At 38.2% G+C, this 14,045-nt stretch overlaps 1 long non-coding RNA gene across 3 annotated transcripts; it reads right to left on the bottom strand.

Moving 5' to 3' along the window:
* Positions 1-4,520: 4,520 nt before the first annotated feature.
* Positions 4,521-5,975, bottom strand: LOC140893485 (uncharacterized). Of its 3 annotated transcripts, XR_012153163.1 has the most exons (4): positions 5,862-5,975; positions 5,704-5,753; positions 4,927-4,986; positions 4,521-4,540 (listed from the first exon to the last, which is right to left on the bottom strand). It is a non-coding gene; the product is annotated as an uncharacterized lncRNA (long non-coding RNA). The 3 variants fall into 3 exon arrangements; XR_012153164.1 differs by lacking the exon at positions 4,521-4,540 and having other exon boundaries at positions 4,714-5,032; XR_012153162.1 differs by lacking the exon at positions 4,521-4,540 and having other exon boundaries at positions 4,714-4,986.
* Between the last annotated feature and the right edge of the window lie 8,070 nt (positions 5,976-14,045).

The following is a 14,045-nucleotide window of genomic DNA, read 5'->3' as shown; positions in this document are numbered from 1 at the left end:
TAATTTGCTCCGGTAGCAAGGCTTGAAGCCATTGGGATATTTTTTGCCTATGCTGCTTACAAAAACTTCAAAGTTTATCAAATGGATGTAAAATCAGCTTTCCTGAATGGGCTACTTCAAGAAGAAGTGTATGTTGAGCAACCACAACGTTTTATCAGTTCCTCGACTCTTAATTATGTTTTTAAGCATGATAAAGCTCTTTATGATTTAAAACAAGCACCAAGAACTTGGTATGACACCTTATCATAATTCTTATTAGATCACAATTTTGTCATAGGAACAGTCGACAAAACTCTCTTTTCATTTTTTAAAGGAGATCATATTTTACTTGTTCAAATCTATGTAGATGATATCATATTTGGATCAACTAATCCTTGTTATGCAAGAAGTTCTCTAAGTTGATGTAGGAACAATTTGAGATGAGCATGATGGGCGAATTTAATTTCTTTCACAAGATACAAGTGAAACAACTTGAGAATGAAATTTTCATAAATCAGGCTAAGTACACCAGAGAACTCATCAAAAAGTTTGTCATGGAAAATTTCTCTGCCATATCTACTCCTATGAGTGCCTCCATAAAGCTTGATAAAGACGAGGCAAGAGCACCAGTTGAGGTAACAATGTATCGAGGTCTCATAGGTTCACAACTTTACCAAACGTCCATCAGGCCTGATATTATGTTCGCTGTATGTCTTTGTGCAAGGTTTCAAGCAGCACCAAAACAATCTCATTATATAGCTGCTAAATGGAGTATTAAATACCTTAAGGGTACTACAAACGTGGGTCTTTGGTACTCCAAAGATTCAAAATTTAATCTTGTTGTTTATTCGAATGCAGATTATGCAGGATGCAAGATTGACAGAAAAGTACCAGTGGATCTTGTCAATTTCTGGGAGGCAGGCTTATTTTATGGTTCAGTAAGAAGCAAACATCAATTGCCACTTCTACAGCTGAAGTAGAATATCTAGTAGCTGGCAGTTACTGTGCTCAAATACTATGGGTACTACAACACCTTCGAGACTATGAAATACAATCAAGTGAAGCCCCCATATTTTGCGACACCACTAGTGCAATCGCAATCACTCAGAATCCCGTGATGCATTCAAGAACAAAGCACATTGATGTACAACATCACTTCATAAGAGAACATGTGCTAAAGAAGGAGATTCAGATGATTTACATATCTATTGAGCAGCAAGCAGGAGATATATTCACCAAGCCACTAACGGATGCTAAGTTTTCTTATTTTCACAATGTACTTGGCTTAGCAGAATTATGTTAAGAGAAGCATGAGCTTAGGGGGAATAATTCATTTCATTAAAATAATTTCATTACATCGATGCATAAAGAATTTTACATTAACCCCCTACTACCTCTATATTCGTAATGATCTGCAGAGATCCTGCTTCTCATCTCGCGACTCCACTCAATCATCCATCGAGTGAGTGAACCTTGACCACTGCAGACATCATCCTCAAAGCAGATGCTAGTGCAATCGTAATCACTCAGAATCCCGTGATGCATTCAAGAACAAAGCACATTGATGTACAACAACACTTAATATGAGAACATGTGCTAAAGAAGGAGATTCAGATTATTTGCATATCTACTGACCAACAGGCAGGAGATATATTCACCAAGCTACTAAAGGATGCTAAGTTTTCTTATTTTCGTAATGTACTTGGCTTAGTAGAATTAAGTAAAGAGAAGCATGAGTTTGGGGGGAATAATGCATTTCATTAAAATAATTTCATTACATCGATGCATAAAGAATTTTACATTAACCCCCTAGTACCTCTATATTCGTAATGAGCTGCAGAGATCCTGCTTCTCATCTCGCGACTCCACTCAATCATCCAGCGAGTGAGTGAACCTTGACCACTTCAGACATCATCCTCAAAGCAGATGTTCTGCATTTCATCTCTCTCTGCCAAAAGCATCAAGAGTCTTACAGCAGAAGGCCTTAGCACATCTCGAGTGCTCTGAGTTCGCAAGGTAAGTTTGCATCACAGCAACCCCTTAGCAACGCGTGGATGCATGAGAGCTAAACCAATAGGCAGGTTGCGATGTATCTCCTCCAGAAGAAACCAGATACGCATGCCTCTTGCAATAACTCTATTTCTATACACGGTCTTTCTTCTCTCAAAATAAGACTCATCTATTGTGATTTTATTTGATTAAACTAAGTTGTGTTTTCTCTTTTGCCTTAGGCACAATATTTATAGGCGAGAAAAACTGAAGGCCAAAGGTCCAGTAGGTCAATAGTCACCTACACTGAACCGCCATGAATATCTTTACAAAATATTGGCATAGCCCTTTGATAAACCTACTTTACCAATATTCGTGCACTAGGCAATTAATGAAAGCTTGAAACAATTAGTTTTTTCATCGTACTTTTTCTAATTATTGTTTCATTTTAAGCTTATTTTATCTACAAATCATACTCATGAATACCCGCCTTTTAGTCACATCAATCTTAATGTTCAGACATCTGCTACGTGAAAAGGTGTGATAACAATCTTTCTTTTATGAATGCATATGATACTTGTATCTTTTACGACAAAGAATCGTCTCAGGTCAGAAAAAATATGAAAAATATTTTCATTCATACTAATCTAAGTTTTACAGGAGAATTTGACTACATAAGAGCTTCAAAGGCTGACACTGCCTTAGCAATCTCTTTCTCTACTGCATTCTTCTATGAGAACATGAAGAACGTAAGCTCTCTGATAGGAGAGCGAACGTAACCAATGTCCTCTAACGGATAAGATTCAATCCTTCAAGCTCCTTATAAAGCAAGATCAAGTACAAACCCTCAGGACTGAAGATCTTCACTGGATCAGTCGACCCTAGCTTTTCTTCATAATGCCGCATCTGGGCAGCATAATCCCTCTCAGGGTCCACCGAACCCTGTGGATGAACAGTAGAGAGATAAAGACGTAGTTCTTCAAATACCTCCCATTCTTCAACAACTTGGCCAAACACCGTATCTTCATATTTGCAAGATCTAACCCTGGTCAAAGCAGCGTTGAACTCCACAACCAAATCTGTAGTACCTAAAATTCAATCTACTAATTCGCATATATTATATTAAATAAATATTATGGTTATTATTTTTAAGTTTAATTAATTTAAATTCTTTATTTGAATTATGTGTTAATAGAATATCATTTATTTATTCAAATGATTTTATTGTGCAACTTATTTATTTTAAATATTTTAAAGGTATAAGCTTGCTTATTTAAATGATTTTAATTAATTGTTTAGTTTATTCATTTAAATTATTTTAAATGTCTAGCTTATTTAGTTAAATTCTTTTATCTGTCCAAATAATTTTAAAGGTTTTTATACTGCTTGTGTATTTATTTAAATTAATTTTAAAAGTTCGTCTAGTTGTTTAAATTATTTTAATCACTCTGCTATTATTTAAATATTTCATTTATTGCAGTGACATCAAAATATTTAAAGTATTGATTTTAATTCCTAAGATAGTGCATAAAATTATTTTTTTAATAATTATGATTTTAATTGCTTAGTTTTCTTTTAAAGTTAGAGTTGCTCAATTTATTAAATTATTTATTGTAAGATACTTGAGTAAATGGGTTCCGGTTCCGGCAAGCGACGATGGTGGATTTCGGCGGTAAATTTTCAAGACTTTAATTTTTAGAATTTTGGATGGGAAAAATGAAGGTTTAGACAGAGAGTTTGATTTTGAATTTTCCGGGTGTTAAAGACTGCTTTTATCCTTTTCTTGAGATTATTCGTTAATATTTTAAAATTTAAAATTTTATTAAACCCGAATTAGTATAGATTAAATTTAAATACCTTGACTGAAGAATTTTAAACTTATACACATATTAAAATTAGAATTATAAAACAAATGTAACCCTAGCCCCAAATCCATCTCACTTAGCCGCCCCCTCTCTTTTCTTTTTCTCTCCATTTCTCCATTTCTTTTCCATCCAATCGGCCGATCACCACTCTGAGCTCCAGCCGCCGCCGTCTCCGGGAAGCCACCAAGAGAGGTTTTTCTTGAATTTCATCAATGATTTCCAGCCCTTCCCTCTCTCATTTTTGAATTTATTGGGTAGAAAAGATCAAGGAAAGTATATTAATTTTCTTGGGCATTCAAGAAAGCTAGCTAAGCATCTTTCCATGTTTCTTGATAATTTTCGATTGGCTCATGTTTTTTCAAGACTAGGCTTCGTTTTTTAGAGATTTTTCAGCTAGGGTTATGTTAAATTTCGAAATTTTCATACATGTTCATGATTGAGAGTTGAATGATGCAATGTGATGAGAAAAATGATGGGTTTCAATGCATGTTGTCACTCTTGAAAATTTCAAAATCAATGCAAGCATAAATTTCAAATTTCACATGGTGATTGGGCTGTTTCTAAGGCATGTGAACTGTATTTTAATGTTTGACAATTGGTTTCATTGATTTCTCAAGAATTCAAGGTATTTTGGTGCATAAAATTGATGTTTTAGAATTGTGGAGTTGGAGTGTGGTTGAGGGCTGCCTATGTGAGGCCCGGTTACTCTAATTACATTTAATTATCATACAAACAAATAATTAGAAGTCAAAGCAGCGGAAAAACGATTTAAAATAAATTTTGGGCCTATAAAAATTTCGGCATGACCTCCCCGTAAGTAGGACATCCCAAAAATACACAGACAGCAGTTTATTTAAAATAACTAAAACTAGGACCTCAACAAACTTAAACATCACACAACCATGTGCCGGCCAGGCACGAAAACAAATTAAAACAGTTAACACATACCTGAGCCGACAAGGCTTGATAATAATTTAAAACATAGCAGGAACTCTCAAATACAACACAAATACATCGGGGCATCTCCCCGGAGAATATAAAAATGACTCTAACATAATACATAATATAACTGGGAGACAAGACATGATCCAACCTCCTCAACGAGCTCCGCCAGCGGACCCTCCGCCTGGTGCTGAAAAGTCACTTGGGTAGCCTACCATGGTGCCAAACAGCAGCCACAGTAGCCCCCCCAGAATTAACTGAGGTTAGGATTCTGGTATGAAACAGTTAGGCAACAACAACAAAACATATAAACTATGCATAAACACATTATAAAATGTAGTATGCAATGCATGAACTGGGCTCAAAGTAAACGGGATAACAGGAGCCAACAAACGGTATGATAACAACTGGAACAATGCTCGAGCTAGAACACAGGGGAGCTACATCGTCATGTAACTAAACCGCCCTGCCAAGTATGCGAGGTATGTCGTGCTGGTGAAATTAAACACCCACGACTCGGCCTCCATACAGCTGATAACGATACAACAGATAGGCACAATAACGAACAACATACGATGTCAAGATTCCAAGTGCATATCACACAGAAAATGCATCAAGGAATAGACAATCATAATTTCGGTCTCAGGGATACTAGGCATAAAAAGCCACCAGCTGATTCCCGAAATAACAATGCGTGTGCCCAGAGTACAATACAACATGATAACGGGTAACAAGAATGATAGGGCTCAACGTGTGATGTAGTGAATATCATGCCCTATTCTAAATGCCACAAAATATATCAAATAATTTAACATATAAACAATGAGGCATTTAAATTCACATAATCCATATGGTTCACGTAATCAACATAATATCGGCAAAACAATATTTATATTTTTACCGTTGTATGTTACCAACCGTAACATACCTATACCAATTCAAACGAAGGTCCTCAACTCTAATTCCCAAAGTTTCGGCCTACAACACAATTAATATTCCAATATATATCAAAACGATGCGATATAACCAACGAAATTAAATTAAATCCAAGCGGGTAAAATCCCAATATCGGGCAGCCCACTATACCTCAACTAAACCAGTTGGAAACTCACGCTCAAGGCTGGAAGAAGGGATTAAAACATCACAACTCGAAGCTAAACTAGCTGGACCGTAGCAACCTTCGAACTCGCCGGAAAGCTCGCCGGAAAATGGCTGGAAAAAGGGGCAAACGAACAGGGGAAGGTTCAGCTAATTCTAAGCTATGAAACACAGCAGAAATATGGTCTAAAAATCACCAAGATCGAAGCTTACTTACTCGAAGAATCGCAGCAGAAAATCGCAGCTCGACCAGATTCTGAACAAGGCTTGATTCGTGCCTAAACCTGGACCAAAATCAGCGATTCTTAGCTTCAATCGAAGCCACGGATGTAAGGAAGAAAACCCAACAAACGAATCGAATTTTGGACTCCGAACGAAGAAGTTATGGCCGAAATACCACAGCTGCGCATGGTGACGGGAATGAACGGGTTTTGGGGTTGGGCTTCTCTTCTCTTTTCTCTTTCTTTCTTTTGATTTATGCGTGTATATGTATATAAGTAAGGGTGTGTGTTTGCCTCTATTAATTATTATTTGGGCAACTTGACACAGTCCAGATATTTTAACGCTCGTGTATTATTTTAGCTCTAATATGTATTTTATATCGTTTAAATCTCGATATTCAAAAATACATATTTTTAATACACTTACTAATTTATTTGGCATGAATAATTATTTTAATTTAGCATCTCAATAATAATTCTAATTATGCCAAATTACCAGATAATTAACTTCTGGGTCTTACATTTCTCCACCACTAAAAACAAATTTCGTCCTCGAAATTTCAGTTTACACACATACATCTGAAATGCAATACACCACAATTCCATGCTAGGAATCAAACAAATATGGATAAGAAGTTCTTATCTTCTCCTCTGTCTCCCAAGTAGATTCCTCTACCCCATGCCTCGACCACTGAACTCGAACTAGTGGTACAACTTTGTTGCGAAGAACTTTCTCCTTGCGATCCAGGATACACATAGGATACTCAGTATAAGACAATGCTGGATCGAGTTCAACCTCATCAGGCTGAATGACATGAGACGGATCAGGCTCATACTTACGCAACATAGATACATGAAACACATCGTGGATGCCATCCAAAGATTGTGGCAACTCCAACCGATAAGCACAAGACCCAATACGTTCAACAATTCTATAAGGACCAATGTATCGAGGTGACAACTTACCTCTCATACCAAAACGAACAACGCCTCTAAACGGTGATATTTTTAGAAATACAAAATCATCAACTTGAAATTCCAAAGGTCGACGACGTTTATTCGCATAGCTTGTTTGTCGATCTTGGGCAGCTTTCATTCTTTGACGTATCAACTGAACTTTGTCATGCATTTCCTGAACAATCTCGGGTCCAGTCAATTGCTTTTCACCGAACTCATCCCAACAGAGCGGTGATCTACATCTGCGACCATACAAAGCTTCAAAAGGAGCCATGCCTATAGTCACTTGGAAACTGTTATTGTAAGAAAATTCTGCTAATGGTAAAGCTTCTTGCCAACTCTCTTTAAAATCCATAACTACAGCTCTAAGCAAATCCTCAAGAGTTTGGATTGTACGCTCAGTTTGACCATCGGTCTGAGGATGGTATGCAGTACTCATCGCAAGTCGTGTACCCATTTCTTTTTGGAAGCTAGTCCAAAACTTTGAAGTAAATCTAGGGTCACGATCCGAGACTATTGCAACTGGAACTCCATGCAGTCTCACTATATTCTCAATAAACAAACGAGCCATTTTCTTGTACGAGTAAGTCCTTTCATACGGAATAAAGTGAGCTGACTTGGACAATCTATCGACCACTACCCAAATGGCATTGAAGTGACGAGAAGTACGTGGCAAATGAGTGACAAAATCCATAGCCACATGTTCCCAGTTCCACTGAGGAACTTCAAGACTGTGTAGTAATCCTCCTGGTCTCATACGTTCTGCCTTAACTTGTTGACAGACCATACAACGAGATACAAACTCAGCTACATCCTTCTTCAAGTTCTTCCACCAAAATTGAGGTCTGAGAATATGATACATTTTCTTGCCTCCTGGGTGAATGCTATAACGAGTGCAATGAGCTTCATTAAGGATGGTTGTGCGCAAGTCAGGAATATCTGGGACAACTAATCTTCCATTCAATCGAAGAGAGTCATCTAAATAAATTGAAAATCCAGATTGATGTCCTTGAGTCACTAAATCATAAGACTTCTGGATCTGATCATCTGACTTTTGGGCAGCTTTAATAATCTGAATTAACTCAGGTTCAACAGAAATCTGAGAAACACAGATAGCATTCCCTTGAATCTGAAAATTCAAACCAGAAGTGCAGATATCCTCGTGCAACTTAGAAATATAGATTGAGGAGAGTTGAGCATCATTATCGACTTTACGACTCAAAGCATCAGCAATGACATTCACTTTTCCCGGCTGATATTGGATCTCACAATCATAATCTTTCAACAGATCCATCCAACGTCTTTGTCTCATATTCAAATCAGATTGAGAAAATAAATATTTGAGACTCTTATGATCTGAATAAATTACAAATTGTTCTCCAAATAGATAATGTCTCCAGACTTTTAGAGCAAAGACAATAGCAGCCAATTCCAAATCATGAACAGGATATCTAGATTCATGTGTCTTCAACTGACGAGAACCATAAGCCACTACTCTGCCATGTTGCATCAAGACACAACCTAAACCTCGAGACGAAGCATCGGTGCAAACAACAAATCCTCCAGAACCACTTGGAATTGTAAGTACTGGTGCAGAAGTCAATCTCTTTTTCAACTCAACAAAACTTGACTCACATTCATCAGACCAAATGAATTTCTGATTTTTCTGAGTCAACAAAGTGATAGGTTTAGCAATCTTTGAGAATCCTTCAATGAATCTACGATAATAACCAGCTAAACCCATAAAACTCCGAATCTCTGGCACATTCGTCGGTCTTGGCCAATTCAATACTGCTTCTACTTTACTTGGATCAACAGAAATACCATGTTCAGAGATAACATGGCCTAGAAAGACAACTCTGTCTAGCCAGAATTCACACTTGGACAACTTTGCATATAATTGTTTCTTTTGAAGAATTCGAAGAATTAACCTCAAGTGCTTGGCGTGTTCTTCTTCGGACTTAGAATAAATAAGAATATCGTCGATGAAAACAATGACAAACTTATCGAGATATTTTCTGAATACACGATTCATCAAGTCCATGAAAATAGCAGGAGCATTAGTCAAACCAAAAGGCATAACTAAAAATTCAAAGTGTCCATATCTAGTGCGAAATGCTGTTTTTGTAATATCTTGTTGTCTAACTCGTACTTGGTGATATCCAGAGCGAAGATCAATCTTGGAATACACCGCCGTACCTTGTAACTGATCAAACAAGTCATCAATTCTTGGAAGTGGATATTTATTCTTGATGGTTGACTTATTCAATTGTCTGTAATCAATACACATTCTCATCGTGCCATCTTTCTTTTTAACAAAAAGAACAGGAGCACCCCAAGGTGAAGAACTTGGGCGAATATAACCTTTACTCAACAATTCCTGTAACTGTTCTTTCAATTCTTTTAACTCAACAGGAGCTAATCGATATGGTGCTCGAGATATAGGTTCAGTTCCTGGCATAAGTTCTATACTGAACTCAACTTCTCGTTCTGGTGGAAATCCAGGAATTTCCTCAGGAAATACATCAGAAAATTCACAGACAACAGGAATGTCAGATATTGACCGCTCGCCTTGAGACAGATCGATAGCATAAACAAGAAAACCTTCATTTCCTGAGTCCAACAGACGAGTCATTTCGATAGAAGAGACTAAAGGAATCTTAGCTCGTGAACCTCGACCATAGAAATTCCATTTAGGAGCAAAACTAGGTCTAAATCGAACTATTCCTCTATAACAATCGACAGTGGCTTTATTAGAAGTTAGAACATCCATACCCACAATACAATCGAAATCATGCATAGGTAGGACTATAAGATTCAGGTACAACACATTATCAGCATAGAGCAACACCGCATTAAACACAGCATTATTAGTTATGATCATTCTTCCCATTGGAGTAGCAACTGATAAATTTCCATTCATACTAGTGGTGCAAAGATCATGCGAAGCGACAAATGCATGAGAGATAAACGAATGTGATGCTCCCGTATCAAAGAGTACTCGTGCTGTAAAACCACATAGAGTGCAGTTACCAGTAATTACAGTACCTGGAGCTGCCTGTGCCTCGTCCTCTGTCAAGGCAAATACACGAACGGGTGGCTGATTTTGTTGACCACCTTGTCCTCTTGATTGCTGATGTGGCCTGCTCGACTGCTGAGAAGAGTGGGATGGTGCAGAAAATTTGCCACTAGGTGTTCCACCACCTGCCTGCACTGATTTTCCTGTCTGACTGGGGCAAACTCGAGCAAAGTGTCCTGGTCTACCACAAACATTGCAAAGTCCTTGAACTCCCACACATTGATTGCTGAAATGTTTCCCACCGCAGTTATCACAATAAGGACCAGTGTAGCGTTGTCCACTCTGCTTTCCAGAACCTTCAGAACTAGTAGAACTAGAGCCAGATTTCTTGAATTGTTTCCCTTTTGGACGTAAAGATGAAGTACTAAAATGACTTGAAGATTGCTTGCCAGATTGATGCTGGATAGGAGTCTTGTTTCCACTTCTCCTTCGAAAACTTGCCTCAGCCCTTTTTGCCAATTCCACAGCTTCGGGATAATTCATTGGCTTTCCAGTCGAGACAAATGGATGCAAGCGATCATCTAATCCTTCAGTGAAGCTTTCAACAATAGCTCCCTGACTAGCAGCAACATGAGGAGCATACTTCAACAGTTCGAAAAAAGTATCAGCATAGTCTTGTACCGACATATTTCCTTGTTTCAAGTTATGGAATTCAGTTGATTTGGCACTATAGAATGATGGAGGACAATAACTTTCCCTGAACTTCAGCTTGAATACATCCCAAGACGGTGTTACTTTCTGAGATTCCAAAGTCATCAAGGTAGTAGCCCACCACATCTTAGCACGATCCTTCAACTGATGGAGTGCTAGCTTCAAACGTTGCGCCGACGGATATTCAATCAAATCAAAGAGATCTTCAATCTCGGTAATCCAGATTTCAGCTTTTTCAGGTCCCTCATTACCAAAATAACGAGGTGGACGCATGGTATGGAAACGGGCAACTAACTCATCCATCCTAAGTTGTTCCAATCGTCCAGTAGCTTGATTAACCTCGGTATTAACATCAATGCGAGGTCTCCCACGACCACGCCCACGACCACGACTAGCATTATTACCACTTTCAGCCATTCTATAAATATAAATCATAATAAGAATTAGAATGAAAATAAACATATCACATAGGCACGTAAACATGTTGAAAAGTAGCAACAACAAGCGCAAAAATCAACTTTAGTGTCTAGACTCGAGTGTCCTAGACTTTAGTTTGAGCATATCCCAGTTTATGCTCTGATACCATGATGTGAGGCCCGGTTACTCTAATTACATTTAATTATCATACAAACAAATAATTAGAAGTCAAAGCAGCGGAAAAACGATTTAAAATAAATTTTGGGCCTATAAAAATTTCGGCATGACCTCCCCGTAAGTAGGACATCCCAAAAATACACAGACAGCAGTTTATTTAAAATAACTAAAACTAGGACCTCAACAAACTTAAACATCACACAACCATGTGCCGGCCAGGCACGAAAACAAATTAAAACAGTTAACACATACCTGAGCCGACAAGGCTTGATAATAATTTAAAACATAGCAGGAACTCTCAAATACAACACAAATACATCGGGGCATCTCCCCGGAGAATATAAAAATGACTCTAACATAATACATAATATAACTGGGAGACAAGACATGATCCAACCTCCTCAACGAGCTCCGCCAGCGGACCCTCCGCCTGGTGCTGAAAAGTCACTTGGGTAGCCTACCATGGTGCCAAACAGCAGCCACAGTAGCCCCCCCAGAATTAACTGAGGTTAGGATTCTGGTATGAAACAGTTAGGCAACAACAACAAAACATATAAACTATGCATAAACACATTATAAAATGTAGTATGCAATGCATGAACTGGGCTCAAAGTAAACGGGATAACAGGAGCCAACAAACGGTATGATAACAACTGGAACAATGCTCGAGCTAGAACACAGGGGAGCTACATCGTCATGTAACTAAACCGCCCTGCCAAGTATGCGAGGTATGTCGTGCTGGGTGAAATTAAACACCCACGACTCGGCCTCCATACAGCTGATAACGATACAACAGATAGGCACAATAACGAACAACATACGATGTCAAGATTCCAAGTGCATATCACACAGAAAATGCATCAAGGAATAGACAATCATAATTTCGGTCTCAGGGATACTAGGCATAAAAAGCCACCAGCTGATTCCCGAAATAACAATGCGTGTGCCCAGAGTACAATACAACATGATAACGGGTAACAAGAATGATAGGGCTCAACGTGTGATGTAGTGAATATCATGCCCTATTCTAAATGCCACAAAATATATCAAATAATTTAACATATAAACAATGAGGCATTTAAATTCACATAATCCATATGGTTCACGTAATCAACATAATATCGGCAAAACAATATTTATATTTTTACCGTTGTATGTTACCAACCGTAACATACCTATACCAATTCAAACGAAGGTCCTCAACTCTAATTCCCAAAGTTTCGGCCTACAACACAATTAATATTCCAATATATATCAAAACGATGCGATATAACCAACGAAATTAAATTAAATCCAAGCGGGTAAAATCCCAATATCGGGCAGCCCACTATACCTCAACTAAACCAGTTGGAAACTCACGCTCAAGGCTGGAAGAAGGGATTAAAACATCACAACTCGAAGCTAAACTAGCTGGACCGTAGCAACCTTCGAACTCGCCGGAAAGCTCGCCGGAAAATGGCTGGAAAAAGGGGCAAACGAACAGGGGAAGGTTCAGCTAATTCTAAGCTATGAAACACAGCAGAAATATGGTCTAAAAATCACCAAGATCGAAGCTTACTTACTCGAAGAATCGCAGCAGAAAATCGCAGCTCGACCAGATTCTGAACAAGGCTTGATTCGTGCCTAAACCTGGACCAAAATCAGCGATTCTTAGCTTCAATCGAAGCCACGGATGTAAGGAAGAAAACCCAACAAACGAATCGAATTTTGGACTCCGAACGAAGAAGTTATGGCCGAAATACCACAGCTGCGCAATTGGTGACGGGAATGAACGGGTTTGGGGGTTGGGCTTCTCTTCTCTTTTCTCTTTCTTTCTTTTGATTTATGCGTGTATATGTATATAAGTAAGGGTGTGTGTTTGCCTCTATTTAATTATTATTTGGGCAACTTGACACAGTCCAGATATTTTAACGCTCGTGTATTATTTTAGCTCTAATATGTATTTTATATCGTTTAAATCTCGATATTCAAAAATACATATTTTTAATACACTTACTAATTTATTTGGCATGAATAATTATTTTAATTTAGCATCTCAATAATAATTCTAATTATGCCAAATTACCAGATAATTAACTTCTGGGTCTTACAGCCTATGTGTTTGTGGAAAGTCCTAAGACATTTCTATAGGTGTGTTTGGTGGTTTGGAAGGAGTTAGAGGCAAGGGAAAGGGCTTGGAATGGTTTCCTTCAAGTAGAATGGGTGTAAGGTGTTGATCTCCTTGGCCAGGGCAGTCTGATTTTGGGGCAGGGTTGGATCTGAACGTGGTCTGGGCGTTTTTATGGCTGGTCCTAGGTCTAGGTTATGAAGTTGTGGTCGCGTCGGTATAAAATTGGCTCGTTTCGATTAAGATTTCAATGAGTTATGAGTCTTTGAAGTTAAGGTGTCGGTGCAAAATTTTAGGAGTAAAAGTGGGCTGTCCAGAATTGAGTTTTGATAGGATTGTTTGATTGGTAAAATGAAGTTACAAAATGGTCCTATGGCTTTTTGGTAGTGTATGTAGAGTTTCGGTTCGAGCGGGGTCGAATTCGGTTAAGGTAAGTATGAGATATGGGCTTTTGAGTGCGATTACTCGGGTTATGCCTTGGTTGCGAGCAATAGAGTTAAATATGAGTCTTAACACCTAGGGGCAGCCACTCTCCCACCCTATGCCCACAATTTTGTGTTGAT

This window comes from Henckelia pumila, chromosome 3, assembly GCF_033568475.1.
Source record: "Henckelia pumila isolate YLH828 chromosome 3, ASM3356847v2, whole genome shotgun sequence".
Taxonomy (NCBI): domain Eukaryota; kingdom Viridiplantae; phylum Streptophyta; class Magnoliopsida; order Lamiales; family Gesneriaceae; genus Henckelia; species Henckelia pumila.
This window is presented reverse-complemented; position numbering and strand designations above follow the sequence as displayed.